Below are 23850 nucleotides of genomic sequence, written 5' to 3'. Positions count from 1 at the left end.
GGGGGGGGGGGGGGGAAGACTGCAGGCATGAAAGGGCTGCCCAGTGCTGTCCCTGAAGACGGAGTGTACGATTACAAAGGTATGGGAACGGCTGGGCCAGGGAAGCACCCGCCGCGACGCAGGCGAGCAGGAAGGGCAGCGCAGCAGGAGGCTGGACGTGCTCCCCGGGGAAGCCGCTTGCTTGGCCCATCTCGACTTCGGCACTGCCCGACCCACGCGGTGCACTCAACCCCTGCCCTGCTGAAATACACCTGCCAGGTCTCCCTTCCACCCAGGGGCAGATGCACAGACCAAGTTTGTTGGTTTTTTTTTTCTTTCTCAGTGGCAGCTGATTGTTAGAAAATATTTTTTTTAAAGGATTTTTCTTTCTTTTCTTTTTTCTAGGAAGCAGCAGCTTTTTGTTTTAAAGCTACAAACTCAGGCATCTACCAACATGATTCATTCATTTGATTCTTAAACCGATTTCACACGTGCAGCATCTGCTGCGTTGCTGTGGACCCGCTGAGGGGGGAAGGCAATCCAGTGCTAAACCCCAGTGACTTGGGTTCAATTCCCACTTCGGTTACACATTTCCTGTGTGAAACTGGGCAAGTCATATCATCTACAGCCCCTGTTAGTCCCCATTTCTAAAACGGGGATACTTCCTTATTTCACAGATGTGTTCTGAGTCATCCACTAATGTCTGTGAGGCCCTTGGATACTACGGGAAAGGGAGAGACCCACAGAGATAAACAGGGATCCCTATAACTAGAAACAGACAGAAAGATCCAGGAGACTTTCTCTGCTCATTAAAAAAGTCTAGGATTGAATGCTGTGCTTATTAACTTTTACTTATACCCCACATGGTTTCAGCAACTTCCCTTCTTACCTTTCCAGGCAGGAAAGGGCACTGCACCGCGGGGACAGCAAACACAGCAATTCTGCATTTTGACAGCAAGGCACGTGCAAAGGGTTAATCTATCTTCATAACTTAGAGCAGTTTTTCCAGAAAAGCATTTGAGTCGGAACAGAGTAATTATTGCAAAATCTGCATATTTTAGAGCTAAATATTCCCAGAAATATCACCAGCAAAACTAGATGGGGAAAAAAAAAGCAACAAGCCTTGTGCAGCCTGGCAAGCATCACCCCCAGCAAGCCAGGGATGGAGCAAGGCTCTCTGCACCACAAACCCAGATATGGCAAAGAGCAGCTGGGAGCTCTCTTCCTCCTGTGCACACTCACCAAACGCAGAAGACACGGCAGTTTCATCCTCCCTTAGAGGCCAATACTCAGCTCTGCCCCATCCCGTGCAAACCTGTCACACAGTTTTAAGGCAGACCCAGCTCTTGCACACAGCCTTGTGTGTGCTGCCTAGACCAGCTCACGGCTGCTCCATCTCCACCAGTAAGTACAACCGGGATTTGAAGTCAGGCTCCTGCAGACAGGAAGGGCATGTCTATACACCACTCCTATATTCCAGAGGGTTTGCTGGAGTTGTTTTACATGTGTAAGAGAACTAATCCTGTTTGCTTTCAAACAAAACTCAAGAAAACCAAGTTTTCTCAAAATGTTTAAGATGACCCTCTAGAACTATTCAACGTTTGTGAACATGACGAGGGATTATGTGCATCACCATCACATCTCCAGAGGATTGTAAAAATCTCTGCTGCCTTCACTTCTCACACTCATTGGTGCAAGAAAGTCATTAGTAAACTAATATTTTGAAACTACTGCTACATAATGATTCTTTCAAAATGCATCTGAATTGAACACTTCAGACCTGCCAAACCAAGAGTGGGAAGCCAGCTATTGGCAAGATGGTGATTCTTTCCAAGGTAATGTGTCTTGCATACAGCTAAAGCAGTAATTGCCCTTCTCCGATAATATGTTCCCCCTGCTGAGACTTATGGTTAAACTCATGTATTGAGAAACCTTCCAAAATGTTTCTACATAGTTTCAAACCACAGAAGTGGAAAAAAAAAAAAAAAAAAAAAAAAAAAGGACAGCTACGGTTCAGATGGAGTTTATGATTTCTGCTCAATCACATAATTGCAGGGTGAATCAGTGGGGAATGGGGTTTTAGTCAATACCACAGCCCCTGGACTCATGGCCAGCAAGCTTTGTAGAGATCAGCTGAAAATGGTTTCCCTTGACCCTACCCTGACTTATCAGTGAATCTCACCTCAGAGACTGCCCTGCCTTTCTTCCATGGATGCACACAGCCATGTCTGGACAGCCTTGCTGAGCACAAGAGTCACCACACACTGCCTGCTCACATCTCCTTGTGCAAAAGCCAACTGGCTGATGGACAGTGGAGGTATAATGCAAAACCCAGGCAGATACAGGGACTGTCCCAGATTATTTTGCTGTGTGAGAAGCAGTCTTGCTTCAAGATGCAGCTCACCCTTCCTCAGAGATCACGCGCAAAGCCTAGACACTGAGATGGAGTGAGGTCCTTCCATCTCACTGTCCCTCAGGGTCAGAAAATGCATCCTGGCTGGGATAAGAGTAGCCTCAGTTGCTCCAAAGGTGGAGGGTGGAGGTTTGTATCTGCAGCTGGTCTGGAACTGGCTCCTCTCACTCTCTGGTGAACCCCAGGGTTGGGACAGAGCGGAAGGAAGTGCACTAAGGGAAGCTGAACAAAGACAGATGAACCACAGTGGAGGTCAGGCTGGCAAAATGCAAAGAAACAGATAACAGGCAAACTTTCAGACATCATACTCAATGCTGTCTCATAGCACGGGGCTCCAGTTTGAAAAGACCTGCAAGCAGCCCCTGGGACGAGAAGGGCTCCCAGACAGACCCGTCGTCCCCTTGCAGCCAGGTTGGTCTGCAGACCTGCAGCAAGTCAGATAGGTCATGGAGCTGCCTTTTTGCATGTGTAGGAGTCTGGGCTCACTGCACACGTCTTACCAGGCCCTATGCAAATACCTATCAGACCCAGAACCCCGCCACGCCGCGAGAAGAGTGCATCATCTGTATTTGAGAACTAAAATTAATATCACAGTAACACAGCAGTGATTTTAGCACTCAGTGCGAAAAACAGACCCCAAGTCATCTACCAAAATGGAAAAAAGTTTGTGCCAGCACTTTTCATGTTTCATTTTACCCTGCAATAATACACAGCAAGTCCCAGGTCCTGGCTCCCACTCCCACACCTGGACTGTGCTGTCCATAAGGGACCAGTTTGGAGCCTCTTCTCTCACTGGCTTCAGGAGAACAATTAATGGAGTAAGGGGTTAACCAGCAGGCATGCCCGCAGCTATGCAAATTAGATGGTCAGTTAATCACTATGCAAAACAGTACTTGAATGACAGAAAAGAGGCAGCAGCAGCAAGGAAGTCATGACTGTGTGTAATGAGATTAATTCCCATTCCTTGCAGAGTATTCTCCAGTGTTTTATACACACAGATTTTACCACCCATGATTTAGACCCCACACTAGACTACATAACTCCTATATGGTTTTGCTTCATAAGGACACAGAGAAAGCTCTGTAAAAAGCTTGCACCTGTGCTCTTTTCAGACTGGAGCTAGTAATAACTCGTTTAGCCTTCCACAGCTCTCCACAGCAGGGGTAACACCAGGCACAAGCCTGCACGTCCCTGCTTCTTGCATGATGCTCACCAGTTGAATTAATATAATTTCCTTTCCAGTTTATTTTGCATTTCATGGTCTTCCTGAGAGTAGTATTCCCCTCAGGCTTCACTAAATAAAAAAGACTGGGAAAAAAAAAAACAAAAACCCAAAGCCAAAAAAACCCAAGTGTCATGGGCTTGTTAGCTGTATTGTTTAACTTAGCCTCTGGTTTTCTGATGGTTACTGCAGGAGTTGAGGCTCTTCCACAACAAGGAAAATGAGGAATTTTGGTGTATTTCATAAATATAAGAGAGGGCTACTTGTGGCTGATTGCAGAAGTGACCAGAAACGAAGGACTGACAGGAGGTTCAGGCAGTGAGGCGCTGCCCTGACCAAATGCCAGAATGGGCTACCCCATGGAGAACTCGTCCTCCTGCCATGGCCCAGAGGAGCTCGCCCTAAGGATGTACTTGCAAGACACAGATGGGTCAGTGATGTTGCCTGCAGGGCACAGCAGGTTTGTAGGACTGAACAAAACCAAAGGAGGAATTTGAAGACAATGAAAACAATAAAAAGAAACTTTTAACATGCAAATTTAATCTCTGCTCCTTGATAATTTTACTCTTCGAGCTATTGTCTCATTAACAATAAAGCAGAAGCAATTAAGCAAAATGCAATAAAACTTCAGCAAAATAAAATTCTACAATAATGTTGAAGTCTGTTTTAACCTCACTAAAATGACAAAGTGGTATTTCAAGCTGACATCACAAAAAACTTCCAGTTTGCTTTGAATACAGAAGTGAGGAAAAGAAATGCTACGGAAAACATCTCGATACAAACAACATCACTCACTGGGAGTAGAGGGCAGCGGTGGCTGCAAGCTGCATTACCATTTATCCCTGTGCAGAATTACAGTCCAAGCCCACAGCAAGGCTCCCTCTCTTCATGCAGGGATAGCAAACCAGGGCAAGGAAGCGTCCGCTCCTGAACGCAGTTGCACCTTTGTGTATATCGACATACACATCAAACTATGCAACAACACCCAACGCTCAATCAATTCATTGCTTTAATTGACAAAACAGAAACAACTGCTAAGGTTTTACCAGCTCTGGTTTGCCACCTTTTTGATGTCAGCACATGCACACACCCAAACCAACACCCTTTTCTCTAGTGCCTTAGGTTTTTTTTCCTGATGAATTCATTCATGCAAGATGACAGAGGAGTTTTAGTTTTCTGCTCTTGAGATATACATTAGATATGAAAAAACAGGTATTCTTTTAGCAACATGCTCATGAGATGCCAGAATTGGGCTGCAAACAGGGTCTGGTAACTGCAGTGGTCCCCAGCCTGCCAGGTGAGCAGCTCAGAGGTGGCAAACAGAAACCCTGATCTAAGACCTGAAGTGAAGGCAGCGGTCTGCCTCATGACCCAGCCACCTCCACCCACCCTCACCCTCACCCCACACACATTTCCAAGGCCCTGTGGACAGCAGGGCATCCTCGTGCTGGTTTCTGTAATTCACTGCTGTTAGCAGACGAAGATGCTCTGACAGCTGCTACTGGCTGACACATGAAAAACAAAGCAGAAACCAGTCAAGCTGGGAGCAGGAGCAGCTCCTGCCCGAGCCAAGGCTCCGCTGCTGGCAGATGCAGCATCTTGCATCCTGTCTGGATGGCACAGAGGGGGACCTCTGCCATAATTCACCGATGGGTGGCAGGTTCATTTCTGTAATATATTACTGACAGCCCAACTCTGGTATTCATGCTTTGTTTTGGCTAGCCTATACAGTTACTTTTTTTTTTTTCCTGTTAATGTTTTCTGGTTTATACAAAAAAAACCCAAAAACAACAACAACAACAAAAAAAACCATTAAATATCTATGGGTTTTTGTCATCTCCCTCTCTGAGAAAACAAAGTAAATCTACAGGGTTTTAACAAACTCTCGGGATGTGCCAAGGGCTTCATCCATCCAGAGTTTAAATGCCAGCCACTGGTAAAGGTGAGAGGCGTCTGAAAGGAAGCCAGGAAAATCTGGAGTATCACATTTGACATGTACAATACTGAAATAAGCCAAAAGCATGCAGGCCACAACCTCCAGAGCTCCTCGCTGAGGCGACTCACTGGCCTGCTCACCACAGCATTCCCCCGCAGCTTCAGCAAAACTAACACAGGCTCAGCAGAAAGTTTCCACAGAAAACAGAAAAAGCTTTGCCCTCTCAGCTTGCTGATTTTTTTTCTCCCCCTTCAAGCAAAGAAGAGAGGGATCAAGGCTGATGAAGTACCCCTGTCATGAGGCTTGGCACTGCTCTGGTTTTAGAAAACACGGTGCTGACACAGGAGCAAAGCTGAGGAGTTTGCTGCTGAACCAAGCCCGCAGCCCTGCCTTGCTAAGCCAGACCCAGGGAGCTGCGAGCGCAGAAGGGAGGAGACAGGAAGCAAGCACTGATCATATGTGAAGGGAGCAGAAAAAAAGCCACTTTTGCCCAGTAAACTTCAATAACAAGGCATGTAGGAATGAACCTATCTGCACTTCATTCTAGCCTCTTCCCCTCAGAAAAACCCAAAGGCCAAACCCACCATAAAACAGGGTAAATGCACAACCACGCTGCGCACCCACTGCACACCCCTGGTGATGGGCATCCTTCCCTGCCTGCCCAGCTTCAGCAAAGGTTGCGTGCTGCTGCCTCCAGCAAACGGACCGAGTTCTGACCCGGTGAGCAGGAGCCAGCGGAGCCGAAGGATCCACGTTTTGCGTTGCAGGGTCTTGCTGTCGCTTTCGTAACCCCAGAGTTAGGAGCTCCGTCGGAGCAGACCCATTTCTCATTTCTAGTCATGCTACTCTCATGCTACCCAGGGTGAGTTACTTGGGTCTTAGTAACTGCAGTTTGTCCACAGGCTACGAGCCAAGAAAAAAAAAAAAAAAAAAAAAAAAACAAAAAAACCCACAACCCTGGAATCTCAGTGGAAATAATTCAACAAGAAAACTTCCCCACCGATTCAGGACCAAAGACAATGGGGTTTTTCCTATCCTCAGTGAAAAGAAAGCCAGAAAAAGAAGAAAATGGTCCTTTTATTCCCTACAGGCAAAAACAGAGCTTCTGATCCTATCACCAGGCTGGCAACCTCCTATTTACAGAAAGAGTCTTGACTCATTAGCAGCATACATTGAAATTTTGTCACATAACAGAAACGGTTAAAAAAAAAAAATCATATTACACACACTGAGCAAGTGCCTGCCTGTCCCCAAGGCCACCCTCATCTTGAAAATTTCCTTGATAAAGACTTTGCTGTGTTTTCGTTATGTGGCAGGAGAATTGGTAGCAGAGTCCGTTTAATTAACACAACTTTTCTCAAGATGACTATTTCCTCAGACAACACAGAGCAGCTGAAGCGCTGTGGACTGGCAGCTGGGTAGATGGAAGCAGATCTACCAACAAACTGGGAGCCAGCTGTGAGAGACGGTGCAGGTCGTTCAATTCCTCCTCCCCAGCAACGCGCCTCAAACCTCGCTTCAGAAGGAGAATACCTGTGCTCAGATGTCTGTGCACACACGTGCACACGTACATTAGTGATTCCAAATGACAAGCTGCACAGCTCTCTGCAAACAGCTACGAAGGGGATGAAGACACGTCACCACTGGAAGACCCTGGTGTTCCCTCACACCAACAGCATGGAGATTCAGAGGGAAACGTCACGTTTAAGAGCTCTCATGCTGCCAGTAAAGGCCAAGCCAAGTCACAAAAAGCACAAATAATTTTTTTTAAAGATATACATTTGTTTAACAGGAAAGAAAGACAGAAAAAACATGACTGAGTTTGGAGGGAATGTTGTTAGCTTTGTAGGAAGAAAAGAATCGAGTCTGGACAGTGTTTGCTTCCTTGTCATCACAAGCTCTACAAAAGTCCCTTGTATGCACATATAAAAATACACCTTATGCCAGTGAAACGAAGCAGCATTTAATGAGAACCAGAATGTGTTTTGGTTAATTTCCAGGTGATTGGCCTCTTATTAACAGATACTTCTTGTAGATGAATGCAAATATTTATGTAGGGTCCCCATCATCCGTGTGTCCACCTATTCCTGTTTTTCCCCTCATAAACCTGTTCCTCAGGAATCCACAGCACCAGCACTCACTGGAGGAACAAGAGAAAACCCAGAGCAGGATTTTCCACGTCTTTACCAGCCCAGACAGGATCTCCTCCGCACCGGAGAGTCTCCAGTCTTTTAGATTTGACTGGATTAAACTATCAATGAAAAATTCCCCAACTCCTACACAGGGATGCAGCTAGAGCAGATATTCGCTCTAGCATCTGCTGCTTCCAACGGACTGTTGTGGCTCTACTGGACAGCTGAGGTAGCTTTGGATGGGGGAAGCTACTCTCCACTTTGGTGAGACAAATTTACTGAGCATATAGCAATGAAGAAGGACAAAGAAAAATACCAAAATGAAGACCTGGTGACTTCTGCTTATGCCTGGGATATAACAGGCATTCCTAGTTTTAAAAGTCAGTTTAAAACCCAAGAAGCCTGGTGCTACCTTGCCCTTTCCTTGCTCTGAGTCTCCAGGCTGCTCCAGACATTGCCACTTCCTTACATTTTCCTTCCCTTTATGGCTGAAAAGCTTTGAGAACGACAAACAGAAACACACCTCAGGCCGCAGACCCGGAGTACAAAGCTGTATGAGCCCACCACATCTAGTCTGACAGCTGTAGGTCATGCACGGACTTGTTGCGAAGGACAAGCAGAAGGATCCATCCCAGAACAATCTGCTCTATGACACTTCCAGCCTCGTCCCACCCGAACCAACTGTGCAAAACCACCCGAACCTCACAGCGTGGGGACGGCCTTGGTGATGCTCATCTGGGGCCACCTGAATACCTCAAAGGAAGAGCTAAGGTATCACATTTCTCTTTGCTACATCCACCCATTCACTTTTTAAGGCAGTTCCTTAGACAACCTGGTATTCACGAGGAACAACTCAATTTCTGTGACTTTTATTAGAATTTAATTGGCCACTGAAATCTGCCCAGCGAACGTACCTGCAGACGGAGCTGGTGAATTGAGAGTCACCATTTTTGTCAAAAGCAGATGGGAAGTTACAGAACTTACCCAAATCAAAGGGAAACGGATCTTATGTATGGTCTAATCTTCTGGCAGTATTTCAGCAGAAACTGTATATGCTGCTATCATATCCACAGACGGAATAAATTATCCTAACATATCAAAGCCATAAGCAAAATGACATCTTAATGTAGATCAGGAGAACAAGACCACTTCAGTGACACAAAGCTCCAGTTGCTAATCCTAACGGACTTACAGAATTTGCTTCTAATAGCTAATGAATTAAGAATCAGCCAATTATGTGTACATTTATTATTACGCTTCTAATGAAATAAAGTGTGAGCTTCTGTTTAATTAGAAATGAGCTCACACTGGTGACCAGAGACACCTTTCAGCACTTCCCAACTGAGCTCATCAGGGCTTTGAGTTGGAATGGCATTAAGTAAATGATACGGAGGTCAAATATTACAGATTTCAAGGCAAATAAATATTTTTCAAAGACCGGTCCACATCTCTAGCAAAGAAGGTGGATATATTTGTGTGCATAGTCATCCAGGAAATCTGAGATCATATTCCTTCTGCTTAGCACAGGGCTCAATAGAAACTAGTTCGGCTTCAAAACATTTATTTGGTGATATTTTTAAAAGAATTTAAATATCTTTGGGAAGAAAAAAAGGACAGAAAATTTCAGTAACACTTCCAACATCATTTTTTTTCCTTAGAAGCAGGTTACCTTTTTCTAAGAAATTAAAATAACAGATCTTAAACCTGCACAGAACCTAGATCCAGAAATTACTCATGTGCGTCAGCTACTGATCCAAAAAGCCTCCTGTTTTGCAAAGCTTCAGGAGGAAGAACGTTTCAAAAAACCTCACATAAGATGAAATCTCTAACTGATTAAACAGCAAAGAGATCACAAAAAAAAACCCTCATTATTTTAGCACAAGCAAGAAATTCTTTGGTTAAAGATCACAACTAGCTACATATCTGAACTTGAGATTAAGTGGCTACTTTAAAAAAAAAAAACAACAATACTTAAACCCATCAAGTCAACATCTGCTGGCAAAATGGGTCTTCAGCCAGCATTCATCTCTCCTTCTGCCTAGCAGCATGAGAAAAATAAGAGAAGTTTAAGAGAGTACTGACACCCCAATTTTTGTCCAGGTGCTTTGGTTAGATCTAGTAATGCTCATGTCTGGATTCGCAATAGGCTCTCCTGACACATCCCAGGGTAGCAACAACTTTTTGCAAAGTACCATCTACAAAGCACAGCACCAAACCTCTGAGCAGCGACTCTCTATCTGAATGGCTACTGAAAACGATCCATGACTACCTCCACCTTAACATAAAGGCCACTTCGATTACTGCATAGCAAGCTATTTTTGCTGGGTTCACAGACAGACAATGACTTGTTAAAACTACCCTGTACAGAAGCACCAAGTGTTGCAACAAGACTTCAGCCTCTGCCTTCCCCTCAATGTACAAAACAATGTTTGTAGACCAGGCAAGTCTGAAATTGCCTCCAGCCTCTTTAGGAAAGGTTAAAAAAATATATATTAAAAAAAAATATATCTATTAAGGGGCCAGCATTCCTGCTTTATGCCTGAGCATTAGCGGGAAAAAAAAAAAAAAGGAATAGCTACAGGCCTTGACAGGAATGAAGCAGACCTTCATTTACTGGTGTAGGTCTGGTTTATGGCTTCTGTCTCTGCAGACACTGCTCTCTGGCTTTAGGCAGCAGAGAGCAGGCTGTCTTTTGTCTGCTCAGCAGCCAAACAGGACAGTTATGTCAGTACAAGTATAAAACGGTAGGGGACAGGTTCACAAGAAGGTGTTGGACGAGGTTTCTGCGTGCCTCTGAACAGACGGCTCCAGTCGCATCTTGTTAAGGAGGGGAACTCGAACAATGAGGCCAGGTCTGGAAGGAAGAGTTCATGTCTTTAAATAGACCAGTTGACACAGTCAGAAACACCCAGATGAGATTTCAGCCACACCAGCCCTGTTGCAGGTCAATAACGCCACAACTTTTTCAAGAGCAAGTCACTGAAATAAATGAGCGCTGAGCCGCCGTGTTGGGAAAATGAGGTGCAGCAGGAGAAAAGTCCCCTGCGGCATGGTGTAAAAGGGCAGGTAGCTACTAGATCTGCTTTCTCTGCCACTCGCCCCTCGCTCGGCGAGTCGGGCTGCAAGCCCCGTGTCTGCGCGTTTCCTTTGGGTCGCAGTCGCCGGCCCTGGGCGCAGGGGCTGTGCCCCGCAGCAGGGGCAGGATGTGGTCCCACGCCTCCTCCGCGCGCTGCCTCACCACTGCACAACATGCAGCACCCCAGTCACAGCCCAGCACCCCCAGGGCTTGGAAACCCTGCAGACAAACCCTGCGTGAAGGTTGCTTAGATTTCCCCCCAACTCCTCCACCACCTGGGGAGCTGGCCACAAGCCACCCAGGAGTTTCAGTGCTCCACTTCCACGCTGTGGGGTCGTGCCGAGCATCGCTGTGCAACGCCTACAACAAGCTTGCTGCATGGCCCATGGCCCCTCCATCCTGCAGGGCTGCAGACCAGAAGGTGGAGCTGCAAGAATGGTGCAGACTCAACCGCCTAACCTGAGCCGGGGTGGAAGATGCTGAATCATCCTTCGGGCTTCACACAGCCCCATCGCCTACCAGACCTGCTCACACAAACCCAGCAGGGTCCAAAGCTGAAAGAACCCAAGCCTTCCGGGTAGAAGCCTTCTTCTGAGGAACCTGAAATTACAACCTTGGTTTTCTGCTTTGCAAAATTTTCCTCTTTGAGTCTTTTGCATTCATTCATGAACGATAGGATTGTGGGGGAGGAGAGCTGTAAATATGGGCCAGCTCTGGTTGCAGAGAGAGGATGCTTGGGTAGACAAGTAGCAATCGGACCATCTACCCTAAACGAAAGTAAAGAAACATACCACAAAAGTATGTGCCATTCTTGCAACCAAATCTGGAGTTTAAGAGAAGGGTTCCGGAAATAAAAAAATTATCACACACACCCCCCCCCCCAAAAAAAAAAAACCTGGATGCAAAAGTGTTAAATTCAAAATACATGAACTGCATGATAATTACAAAATAGCCTGTTTGTTTTCACAGGGAGCTTCTGCACAGCTCACAAACCAAACACTATGACCTGCAGGGGCTCCACAGGCTATTCTGTGGCACCAAGTCCTAATAGCAGTGAACTGGTGTGCAGTTAGCCCAGCATTTGTTTTGGGAATTCCTATTCTTAGCCCTGACTGAACGGCAAACAACATTCATGCCCACATTTACAGGGCACTACAGATAAAGAATTTCAGGAAAACAATTATACTGTAATCAAGGCCCTTGATTTTTTGAAATAAGCATTCCCAGGATTAAAAGGTTGATTTTCAAAATGGGATGTCGCCATCTCACAGTCTTCAGAGATCCTCAAATATTAAGACCAGAAAACAGGATGATAAATGATAAAGCCTGACCTCCTGCTAAACACAGCCTGCAGAACCTCTCCCATGTTTCTGTATCAAGCTCACTGCTTGTCCTTGAGCTTCAATATCTCTTATGAAAACAGAAAATAGCCTTGATTTAAAGACTACAAATACTGGTAGAAGAAGTGATCGATTTCTTTTCTGCTAAGATTCTGTTCCTTTTTTCTAGGCTTACTTTGTCTAGCTTCATTGCCCAAACCCTGCATCTATGAAATTAAAATACCAGATTTTTTGTTGTTGTTGGTTTTGCTCTTTGAGGAGAAATACCCTGATTATCACAAGCCAAGAACAGATCTTTGTGGGACATGCCTAAAACCAGCCATATATGTTGTAATTCCCCACCTACAATTACTACTTCAGTTCTATTTGGGGTAGGAGAAACATATTTTAAATTTTAGACCTTACACAAAGGAAAACATAGAGAATTCTTGGAAACACGCTTCTTTTCAATCAGCCTTCTATACATCTTACCCAAACTTTCTAGCTGCAACTGGTTTTGCAGTCTGCAGAGGCTGACTGTGACACTGCAACAGCTTTTGATGTGCAGCAATGGTCAGGAGCCAGAAACCATCATAATTTTTTCTGGTCATGGAGACCCTACAGTATTGAAGGTCAAAGGGGAAAAAATAAAAAAAAGAAAAAAAATATTTCTGTTCTTTGCTAACCAGTTGACATTCCAGGACCCACATCCAGCTATCCACCAGTGGCAATATTCATATTATTTTTTAGGTAGCACCAAGATTTTTAAAATGTTATTCTTAAACAGTGCAAACAAGAAAAAAAACTTTTTTTTTTTTTTTTCTTAGCAACTGCAGGGCTTAATAATCACAGAGTGCACAGTACTCGAGACTCGAAACTCAATGCAACGCAACCACCAGCCCCTGCAGTCTCCCTCTTAGCTCCCCAGTGCATGGTGCGAGGACTGGGTACGCTGGCTGTTGTTTTTAAAGCTATGTTCCAGTTACTTAAAGCAACAATAAATCTGCAGGGCTATTATAGCAATTTAAAAAGTAAACCTAACAGGGAAGCAAATTTGGTAGCTGTTCCATCTGGCTGGCAGATTGAACGAAGCTGAGCTGCACTCGCTATTTTAGGAGGGACTCGGAGCAAGGTCAGGCGTTAATACCAGCTCTGGAGCCGCTTCCCCCAGCAGCATGGAGGAACTGGTTTACTAGAAGACTCTGTATAAATATTTTGCTGAGCTGCAAAAGGAAGAAGCTTCCCCGGCCCGGGGCTGACATGTGTCTTCATGAGTTCCCAGGCACAATGTTCAATGAATGCTCTTGTAGGAACGGGGGTTTATTTCACATTGCAAAGCGGCTGCCAGAACACACAGTCACGGGTCTTACCCAGCCCTGCTGGCTGCCACCGAGAAACTCCCCTCCGAAGGAGAATGAGACAGTTGTGTCGGGATTAACTCTTCAGCAGCAGCAGCGGGACTTTCCCCTGTCCGTGCCCTGCTTCAAAAGCTGACCGAGCAGCACTGGGGGCACAAACATTACCACTGACAGCCCCCCCATCCCAGTGAGCTGATTAAAACTCTGCATTCCAGCACAGACAGGTGAGATTGCGGCTCTTCCCACTTCTTCACTGGTTTCGTTATCTCGCCCACTCACCAGCTTCGATGCTCTGCAGGTGATTCCGTTCCCTCCACCGCAAGGTGATACGCGAGGAACAGGTTTATCTGAAAGGGCTGCACTGTGGTGCTGGGCAGATCCAATCAAGAGGGGTTGAAGGGCTTTTATTTCCCTGGGGTATTTCATTTTCACTCTGATTGTCATTTTCTTAATGAAGACAAATGAAGGAAACACCAGGTTAAAAGCCTGTATCCTTGCAAGTAAAAAAACCTCCGCTTAGGCTCTGCAGAAGTCCTGCCTTGCACACTTTTGCCTTGATGACAATTCTGATTTTCTTTGGTTTTGTGCTGGGGTTACTGCTGTCTTTGAAGCAGCCACCCCTAAAACACACAGTAAATAAGATCAGAATTAGGCCTAGTTTGACCCTCTGCTCCTACCCCTACTGTCACTTCGAAACTTAACACATTTATTGAGTAGCATGTTTTATCCCAGGCTCCCAAGTCTAACACCAGCAAATCACAGACAACTTCACAGAAATAGAAATGCATCATTCCTGTATTAGAGCTGAAACACAGGATCCTGGAGAAGTGTTGCATGACAAGCCGGTATTAGAGCTGAGCCCAGATGTCCTGATTTGCCTTGTTTTATCATGACAAGCTTCTCCTTTTCCATTCTGAAGAACTACACTGTAATCAAGCAATGATATTTTCCTCCCACATCCCACGCAGCAATCTTTCCCTTGAGCTGTGTGGTGGAGTCTCATCACTCCTTCTTCCAGGAGGGCAGAAGGATCACCATCTCCTTCACTGCAACGTGCCGTGGGTCAATGCCAGCACAGAGAGCTCTAGGAACCAAGAGGTCTTGAGGGTGCTGTCAAGCTCTGAAAGACATATTGGATATGAGGAGAGGAGGTGAAGGATTACAGCCTAGCACCCAATCCTCTGACACGGCGAGGGCTTTGACCTCAAGAGAACAGCATCAGACTGTGGATTTATGTACATCATCATGCAACCTTTCATTTCTTTGATCTGTTTTCCTGCTGTTGAGCAGTGAGATGTGCACATCTCCACATGACTTTCTGGACATCTGTGGTACATGAGGATACCAGTACAGTCATTGCTTCAAGTAATAACTCTCCTCTGTGTCTTCCCATGAAGTATTAACGTTCTGTAGTGCATTTGCACCACAGCAGAGGTCCAGAGGAGAAGAAAAGTCACGTTTGTAACTTCTGTGGGACAGGATTTTCTCTTGTACGCACCAAGTTTGGTACAACGTCACCCTGAAACACCAAACAAGTCCTCAACTTGTGCTTCGCTTTGCCGAGGTGCACCAGAGAGAGGACACGATGTACCGGGGGGTTCTGGCAAGAGGAAGGAGCCACGTACAACCTGGCTTCGAGCAGGGAGCTTGTTAGTACTGGACACACTGCTGGCAGCACAGGAGCAAGTTTTCTGCGTGGAGTAAAGGCAACCTTAGGTCTTCCACAATCCTAGATCATTCCTGTGAACACCGTACAGGAAAGAGAGATTTCTCTTTTATCTCCCAAAGCTGTTAGGCCTACAGTGGCAAACCCATGGCCATTGGGTCACCCCGTGAGGCCTGCTGACATAGATCACAACCAGACACAGCCAAGCCTACTACTGCTCTGCTCCAAATCTGCAGGAAGAGCAAATGATGGCGTTGCCTTCAGCGTGATGATTATTTGTTCAGTATTGCTGTCCCAAAGCTGGTAGGCTGGAGATCACAGTTCTCAAGGTATTTGGCCTTCCAAAGACACTTGACTTCAAGACAACAACTTTGAAATCCTGCCACTCTAACCAACATACAAGAACTACCATTGCCATTTCTTCCCCCTTCAATTCCTTCAGCTCCTTCTCCTTATTTCACATTCATCCCTAAATCATCTCTAAATGTGTGCTAACCCCAGGAGATGACACATCTTGGTGTTGGACAAGAGGTCAAAGGTTTTCTTTGAGGGCTGCTCACATGGTTGGCTGGGCAAGGGTGACCATGAAGCAACTCAGAAAAGAATTGTTCTGCTTAATGTTAAAAAACCAACCCTGTCCCGTGCGCTGAGAGCTACAGCAAGGAAGCTGTTCCCCCCCAGGACGCTGAGATACTCAGTGGCAGTCTGGGAAGGCAGAATTGTCTTCTTCTCTCTAGATACTTCTGCAATGCCTTCCTCCACCTCACCCGTATCTCTGTCTCTTGTACTTCTTGCTGCTCTGAGCACATGCAACAAGTTTTAAATCTCCATCTTATTTCCCAGAGGAACCATCTCTTTCCTCACTACTTCCCTCAGTCATTATTTCTCATTCAACGTGACAATACTATCAACTCTCCAAAGAACTGTCGGACACTGTCCACATACAAAACATGTTGTATTAGCTACCAGACACCTCCAGGAGAAAGAGCTTGCCCAACATTTAACACGACAGCCTTAGGGGAAAAGCCAGCAACCATCGAGCTAATTGGAAAAGTCCTCGTGGCCACGTAGACCTTCATGTACAATCAGCAACTCACCTACGTTGTTTCACCCCAGGGTAAAACTAGTAAAGCTCATCTTCTTTCTATGAATCATCCTAAGAAAACAGCCCCAATTAAAATATAAAACATTGCTGCCACAACACCAGCTTGTGCGGGAATTTATTTTTAGAAGCAGCTTAAAATAGAGCGTGTGTTACCTTGTTAAATAACATCGCCACTCTATTTTGGTAAAGGATGACATAAGAGTGGTTATACACACTCCTGTGTGGAGAGGCACTTCACACCCTGCACCAAGACTTCTGCACGCCACCAAGCTGAGAGAAAACAGTGAAGAAAAAGAAGAGGGGAGGAAGTCTGAAACTGGTCATAACTCCTCACTGCCAATACAATAAGATGCCAGGGCTTAAAGAGAGGATTTTGAAGGGATGAGACAGAAGATTTTTGAGATAACAGCATATTCCTACTAAAAAGTGAAAAGAAAAAGCTGCATGTAACTTTGAAGATGGGTTTTAGTTTCTGACAGCCAACCGTTGGTCTGAAAGAGACTCTGATGCAATGAGGACTCCTGATTTGAAATGCCATTGCCGCTGTGACACCACAGCTTGATGCAAAGGCAGGAGGACATACCCTGATCTGGTACCTCCAGGACACCCTTCTGCACCAGTAAAGTAATGGAACAGGAAAGGAAAACAACCGTGGGCAGCAGTGTGCATCCCTGCACACATACACCCCCAGCACCAACACCGTGGGGTGCCCTTTCCCCAAAACAGGCTCCAGCTGCCTCCTGACACAAAAACCTGAGAGAAGGTGACACCCTCAGGTGTCCACCAAAAAACATTCCTGATAATAAAAATCTCCGCCAAGAGCAAAAACTTCTCCACAGGCCACACTGTGTCCACTCTGCACCTCCTTGTGCTCTTTGCCCTTTTGTGAAAGCGCACGGCCAAATTTGTCACTGAAGACACCGTTGAATCCTAGCAAGATCAAACGCGAGGGATACACTTCAAAAACACGAGAGGTTCATGGCACTGAGAAACCAAGTAAGAAAAGAAAAACTGAATTAAATATCAAGGGAAAACAGTAATCACGTGAGATTTGAAAATGATGGGTAAGAGACGCTGGAGAAAAGCTCTGCCAGCGCATGTGGCTGCTGCTTGTGGCTTCATGACATCAAACCTTCTCATTTAACTGATGAAGACGTAGAGGGATGGTCATAGCATCCACGGTTATTTTCACAGGGAAACTCTTCTGGTCCTTCAGACTTGTAAAACTCAAAGCCATCTTAGTACTTTGATTGAAGCTTTCCAAGGGATAAATATGAAATGAGAAGAGAGGGATGAATCTGATGGAAAATTACCTCATTTGACAGATACTGTTCTGCAACCTTCACTATACACGGATACATATGGGCAAGCACATATGCAATGCCATACAGCTTTGTTTTGTGAAAATCTGAACAGCTTTTCAGAAATGGAAAACAGTAAGGGAAAGAAGCAGTAAAAAAAAGTGATGATAAAAGTCAGTGGCATATGCACGTGAGAACAGATATGGCTTTTGGTGAGACACACAAGTGTAAAATTACAGAAGGATTGTTCCAGAGGGGAAAACAAACGTGCAGGAAGGGCAAGGACGTGACACAGACAGGGGGATTGGCCATACCAGAAGATCAGGAGCAGAACCAGGCTGCTTCTTGGAGGGGAGATTTGCTACAATTCTCAAAAAAAGAAGCAAGAAGAGAAGAAACACCTTTGAAGACATTAGCACAGGGGTAGCTGGGCCACCTACAGATGGGCAATATGGGAAAGGTGACAGGAGATGGATTTACTGACAACAAAAGATGTAAGAGGAGATGGAGAACTAATGGCTGGCTCTAAATGCTGGATGCAATATAATTCTGCCTAAAAGCCCAACCAGCCGGAGATTTATACATTGCACCACATGAAACAAATAAAAAATATTACTAAAACTCATAAAGGTTTTAAACAAAACTCCTTAGATGTGTTTTTTATTTCACATAAATAAAAACCAGGCAGCTAAATTAAACCTAATTAATCTGATTAGGATTACTGCAGTGGTAGGAATCACTTACTGGTACCATAAGATTTTTTTCTCCTCTCTCCAAAAATAATTCCCTTTGTGCACCTGCTTTTAACACCACCATAGTAGATAGCACATCCAAACATAATTCCATTATGGTTGGGAGAGATTTCATCCACTCCAATGCAATGAATAAATACAAAATCATTACATTATGTACTCTCTACAGGGATATTTAAGGCTTTTTCCCCCATAGTACATCAGTTTTATGTAGTTAAAGTCCTTGAAAATATCAAATTGTAAGTCTTTGTTCACAGAACTTCATTTCTTCTCAAATTCTTGTAACTTTGGGAAAGACATACAGGTCATAGAGGAGGGGACAAAAATCAGCATTTCTGATCCAGACTCATGCTATGAGCCTAACACAATACTGGCCTCCTGTGCCTCAGTTCCCCCATTTGCAACACAGGAATAGTGTTTCAGGCCCTATGACAGGCGCTGGATATCCTAATTCAGTCTCACATCTATGAAGGTGAAAGGCAAGTTGAAATGATTTTTCCTGTTTAAGCTGAAATTTCCAGAAACAGCAGATGTCACGGAAAAGAGGAGGTTTGAAACCAAGAGCTATTCTGACAGACACACACGCATTTAGGTGCAGCTAACAACAAAACCCAGCTTTATACTCCTCCTGAGAGAGAAACAAGAAACTAATTCTTGTCCAAGTTCATTTGCAACGGATTACTTTTGGGGTCTGTCCACTGTTTTTGTTTTCATTTCTTATTTGTTAAACATCGACATTTACGGGGACATAAACAGTGGCTGTCCACTATATTTTTGGTCTCCACGGGCAGCATCTGGCTCTGCCCCTGTACGTTATAAATATAAGCTTGGTCTATAAAGCTTCATTTATCAGACCCCATGGAAATTCATAAATCCTGGAATACTACACCCTTCGCCATCTCCATCAAAATGAACCTATGTGATAGGCCACCGATACAGAAACGCAGTGTTTGAGCCAGAGGGCAAAACTCCAAGCAAAGGACAGACCATCCACTTGGACACACACCTGCTCCACCCCCGGCAGGTCCAGCCCATCCCCACCATCACTCACAACTGCTTCCTCGGTCTGTAAATCATGAAGCAAGCTGCTGTTTGCTTTCCTTCCCTCTGGGTCTCAGCCCCAAATACTCTTTAATAAATGAGTATGTGCAAAACAGCAGCTACGAGGTAGGAACAGAAGGTGGGTTTTCCACTGAGAACGAAGGATAAAAGAAAAGTAACAAATACATGGGGGAAAAAAAAAAAAAGTGGACTTGCTGTTTTTCCCAGAAAGCATAGCTTCTACGCCTTCAAACACCTGACCCTGCACATCACCGGTCTTGTTCAGGCACCGATATGGCAAGTGCATTTATTTCTCATTACAAATCTTCAAACGGGCTGCTGAAATCTCTTTTGCTCTGGGATACAAATCTCATCATCCCAGGGAGCTGCGCTGCCTTTTGTACATTCTGTAAGTCAAATGCAGCGTCGCAGGATGCTGCCACAGCGCACACTGCCAAAGGGGAAGATGTGTCGAGTGGGTGTCCAAGGTGTGCTACCTCTGGCACAGTTCAGTACCTTTACAATTGATGTGAATGATGGAACATAGTTTGCTTACTAAAATTGCTGCTGATACCAGGCTGGGACAGGCTGCAAGTACTTCGGAGGCCAGGATTAGGATTCAAAATGATCTTGATAAATTGTAGAAATGGTCTGGAAAAAAAAAAAAGAGAAAAAGAAAAAGACAATTCAGGAATGATGGGTGAACAGTGCTAAGACAGGAATAATCAATGACATGGTCACAAGGGAAATAAATATCAGCTCACAAAGGTGTTTTGGGGTGGGGTTTTTTTTTTTGGAAAAGGATCTCAGGATTACCATAGATCACAAACTGAACAGGAGCTGAACACAGTCACGTTACTGCAATAAAACCGAACATCACACTGCGATACACAGAGGGGTGTACTGTTCACCAGATACACAAAGGGAACTTTTCATTTAGGTAGAACTACTGAAGTTCTGATATTGGTCACCGCATTTCAATAAAGTTGAGAAAGGCCAAGAAAGCACAGACTGGAAAATCAGTGAAAAAGTCATATTCATCTGGACTAAGAGTAAAGACAACAGGGAAGCATCACAATGGCCTTCAAACACATCAAGAGGGCCACAACAGAAAGGAATAAACTATCATCTTGGCTTGTCAAGAGTAGCAAGGGATGTCGTAGTCTTAAACTGCACCAAGGAACGCGGGTTAGATACTAGGAAGAGTCTTCTGACTAAGGGAAGAAAAGCACTGAGATAGAAATTCAAGGACAACTGTGGGCTTTCCAACCTTTGGATCAGACAAATGAAGGCACTGTCCATCAGGAAGTCATGAAGGAGGTGGCTGTACCCTGAAGCCTTACTCTGCCTTGTTTCAAAGTGTAAAAAATATCTTCGTTTCAAAGGGTAAAAAAAAAATAAATTACATAACCTGTTAATTAATTAACTACATTACAACAGTTGAGGCCATGGCTCCATCCACCACATGATCCACACAGGCAGCTCATCTTCTGTCCCAACCGCTGTCTATCTACACAGACCTGGTAGGCAAAAGTATTATTATGTCGATATTGTCAAGAAAAAATGGAGACTTGAAGAGACCAAGTTACGTGCCAGTGTCATACAGAGGATCTGCCACAACAAAAGAAAAGCCCTATTCTAGTCTTAAAATGACCCTTCTACTCAGGGAAATATTAAAGTATATTCAATAGAGGTCTCGCTCAGGTATTTGCAAATGCTCTGCTCATGGCAGTACATAATAGGATCTCAAAACAGTTTTATTTTTGAACAAATCTGCCTTCCTACAGGGCATGCAAAATATGCGTTCGCAGGTGAAAGTCTGCAACATAAATGCTTAGAGCACTAATTTGTCATTAGAAATAACCTGCACAGAATAACGATGGGACTTGAGGGCAGGAGTTTGATGGCTGATGAGTGAAAGCAAATATTTTTAGCCATTTTCATTGAGTACAAAAATAGGTTTATAATAAGCCACTCTCCCTATCTGGCAGGTTGCTGACTGCTCCAGTGGCTGCTGCAACAGGCACCTCACCTGGGCTGGCAAAGGGTCTCGCAGCTTCCTTCAAGTAGGAGGGGGACAGCTTGGTCCAGCCTCGCCACCGAACCACACAGTCCTCCCTCTGCACACCCAGGGAACGGGCATCTCTGGCCTGGGCAGGGATCTTCACCAACCATCTCAAGAGACCAGAAGAGGCTCGCTGAGGTCACTGCTACCCCCAGCATCATCAAGCTCTCACTGCCACCTGGCTGTAGATAAGCTGAGAAAAATCAGTGCCAGAACAGGCATTACAGATGCTTTTAACAGAAGTGAATTTTCATTTTAATAGGAAAGTAAAAGAAAAATAAATAAAGAGAGCATTTCAGATGCACACAGTAATGGTAGCCAGTGCAAAACTGCCCTGGCTTTAGCAGAGTGTTACTGTCACATCACTCCTCCACCGCTGAGGCTTCTCCAGGGCATCTTAATCACAAAGAGCAGCTGAAATGCCAATGGGAATCAATGCTGCCTTGCTGATGCATAAACATCTAAACAGATTTCCTTTCCCACTGTCTTTAACAAGCTGAAGCTCCAGCCTTTATCCCAATTTAGTTCAGGAGCATCCTATGAAATAGCAGGCAGACTTCTACTGATAAACTACATCAATCTTAACTGGGAGGCACCTGCCTGTTCTGGGTTTTGAACAAAGAATATCAGATTAAAAGGGAAAAGGGAAAAAAAAAAAAAAAAAAGCAGTAGTCCAGGCACTTGAGATAAAGTAGCTGTTATCACCCTCTCTAACAAGGCTGCATGCTTTCTATCTCCAGGCAATGGCTCAGTGGAAGCACTTTGAACACAAGTTAAAAATTCATATCCCAGCCAAGCTGTCCTCGCTGAGCCAGAGGAGGGTCAGAGCTCCGAGGACCTCTCACTACACATCTGGAAGACGGTGGCACTACCAGATACACCAGGCAGCTCCCTGCTCCGGTCACCCTCTTCACACAGGGAAGGGCCTTGCTGCTTCTCCTTTCTTGTTGAATAAAAGCTTGCAAAACCGTTTAGATGAAAAGTCTCTATTTTATGTTGAGAACAACTTTGTAAATTACACAACTAGTCTACCATGGAGACATCTGGCAAGTCTCTGCAGTGACTCTGAACAGGGCAATAACACAGAGTCCAACTCTGCTTTCTGACAAAGTAGAGGGTTTCTGCAGTGCTGCTGGCAGGATTTCATCCCGTCTCCCCCCACCAGTGCAGCATCCCAAGAAAACTTGCAGGACAAGATGCAGACAGCTAAATGAGTGACTGAAAGCATCCAGAGTCTTGATTCAGCAGCTAAGAACAGGTACTAGCAAAGCTGCGGTTCTCAGGAGGTAACACAGTGCTGAGGAACTAAATTTCTCTAGTGGCTATTCACCCACTAAGAAGAAAAAAACCCTAAAATCTGCCATTTATGTGCTATTTCACCCTGCTGACAGGAAAGAGCTGGAAAGGGCCATTGCTTCTGAGCTTAATTACATCCGATGCTTCTAAGGGTGAGGGAAAAGAGTACTTCATGAGCCAAAACCAAAGAAGTTAATATATAATACTGCAGCAAGAACACAGCATCTTCAAAGCTTCCCCTCCCCACACCCTGAAGTGTGAAATCAAGAGATTTTTTTTTTTTTTCTCAGTAATGCTTTTTGCTCATTTCCTGCCTGGCCTCATACTCTTATAACAATGAATCAGGATTAATTAACATCACTGTCAAGATTAAGATCATGCCTAACCAGGACTTTCTTGTCATCTTCTAGGGAATTAAACTAAAGCCCACATAATATGGACTGACCAGGTTGGGCTTAACTGTTCACCCAGGTGGAGCTGGTGCTTTCAGATGAAACCAGCCTGCCACTTCCCACCAATCTCTTGCTTTGGGGAAACTCTGACAGCCTCCCCAGGCTGGTTCTTTATTTTTCCACGCACCACTTCTAAACCCACCATCACCATTTATTTCCACATTCCAAGGCAGGAAGCAAGAAGCCATGCAGAAGCCTGACGCTGTGGTCTGAGGTGAATGAGATGCACTTTTAGCGTAAGACACTGCAAGCCACAAAGAAGCATAAAAAGGAAATACAAGTCCAGCAGTCTGTGGTGCTCTGAAAGGGGTGATTAGCAGCTGAGAAGAAAATTTCTTTGGATTCTCCTCCAAAGATACACCTCTGACCTTATCAGGCTCCATTTTCTCCTAAGGTTGTTCACCATCAATTAAACTATGAACTTCCAGGCAGCTTTTTGTAAGATGAAGGAGACCAGAAGGTCTTGTCTTTCTTATCTTCTGGGCATTTGCTCAGCAGACTACTGCAAGTTCAAACCAAGTTTCAGCAAAAAGGTGGTATGAGAGGGTCAGATGCAACCCCATTAGTCACCTCCCTGACGGGGACAGGATGTGTCCCCTCAGACAGGCAGCTCGAACATCTCCAGCCTGGCAGGGATCCATGAAACTGCCTCTCCAGCCCAGACGATGCACTGGATAGCTGCAGCATCGCAAACATGGTGATGTCTTGACTTGAAGACCCTCAGATCTACAGCCCTG

General features: G+C 44.9%; 1 protein-coding gene across 3 annotated transcripts in view; it reads right to left on the bottom strand.

Moving 5' to 3' along the window:
* HIVEP3 (human immunodeficiency virus type I enhancer binding protein 3) overlaps positions 1-19954 on the bottom strand; it is a 99551-nt gene extending 79597 nt beyond the window's left edge. For all 3 annotated transcript variants that reach the window (XM_026863273.1, XM_026863275.1, XM_026863274.1), the window contains exon 1: positions 19857-19954. The gene's annotated coding sequence lies outside the window, so the exon portion shown is untranslated. The remainder of the gene's footprint in view (positions 1-19856) is intronic.
* Between the last annotated feature and the right edge of the window lie 3896 nt (positions 19955-23850).

This window comes from Athene cunicularia, assembly GCF_003259725.1.
Source record: "Athene cunicularia isolate RWA chromosome 23 unlocalized genomic scaffold, athCun1 chr23_part1, whole genome shotgun sequence".
Taxonomy (NCBI): domain Eukaryota; kingdom Metazoa; phylum Chordata; class Aves; order Strigiformes; family Strigidae; genus Athene; species Athene cunicularia.
Note: the sequence above shows the minus strand (reverse complement) of the source record. Positions and strands in the feature narration are given on the sequence as shown.